A 1,083-nucleotide genomic window follows, 5' to 3' on the forward strand; every position below is an offset into this window, starting at 1 on the left:
GTACAGGACGGGGGCGGCTGGAGGGGGGGGGGCGGACTGCGAGGCGGGGGCGGGCTGCGAGGCGGGGTTGGTGCTGGTCGGAGGCTGGTGTGGGCAAGTCGGCGCCCATCATCCAGTGCATCCAGGCTTATTTGTAACAGATTAGGACCCAACCATCCAGGATTCCTACAGAAAGTAGTGTGGTACCCAGCTAGATATTCTGGATGNTCCTACAGAAAGTAGTGTGGTACCCAGCTAGATATTCTGGATGTAGCAGGACTAGAAGAGCTCAGAGCTAGGAGAGAACAGTGTATGACAACGGGCGGGGGGGGGGGGTCCTGTGGGTCTTTTCAGTTACAGATGGAGGCAGTTGTGCAGAAATCTGTAAGTTTCAAAGACAGATTTCTCAGAGTGAAGGACTGAGTTGAGTTTCCAATGATTTTAATTGGTAATAAAGCAGATGTGGATCATCAAAGACAGGTAACACGGGAAGGACCACACTTAGCACGACCACTGAAGGTAATATACACGGAGGCGGCGGCCGAGATGAGGACGAAGGTAGAGGGAGCCTTCCACGAACTTGTGCTGGTTATAAAGAGCAGGAATGCCCTCCTTCACCAGAACCAGCACGGAAAGAAAAAGACAAGAAAGGCTTCCATTGTGTCATTTTCCAAGGATCCCTTGAACTTTAGATACAAATGGGCAGGAAGAGGCCTCATCTTCTCCTTCTCTCCTTATGGTTTCCCTCACATCACACTGGCACCTTTCTAGCCTTCGACAAATGGTCACCGTGATAGCCTTAGACCAAGAAGCTGGCTAACCCTTTCTGTGAAGCTAATTCCACGGTCATTTCAAGACAGAGTTAAAGGAAACACTAAGGCTGGTTCGAAGATTATCTGATTCCTTAAAAATACTAAATTAACAGTAGAAACTCTTTGTCCTCTGAAGGGCGTGCAGAAGCAGCAGGGGAAGCAGGAAATATTCCTTTTTAAGGGTTTACATATCAATAGCCATGAATCGGTTTTGGAACATAAGCAGTTTGCCAAGCTGAAGTCATAGGTTGTGAAATGACTTTAAACTTCTGGAATCGTGTTTCCTACTGTT

The 1,083-nt window shown here is 48.2% G+C and overlaps 1 pseudogene; it reads left to right on the forward strand.

The window, feature by feature from the left end:
* LOC100469092 overlaps positions 1-756 on the forward strand; it is a 2,587-nt pseudogene extending 1,831 nt beyond the window's left edge.
* The last annotated feature ends 327 nt before the right edge of the window (positions 757-1,083 follow it).

This window comes from Ailuropoda melanoleuca, chromosome 10 (assembly GCF_002007445.2).
Source record: "Ailuropoda melanoleuca isolate Jingjing chromosome 10, ASM200744v2, whole genome shotgun sequence".
NCBI classification, from domain to species: domain Eukaryota; kingdom Metazoa; phylum Chordata; class Mammalia; order Carnivora; family Ursidae; genus Ailuropoda; species Ailuropoda melanoleuca.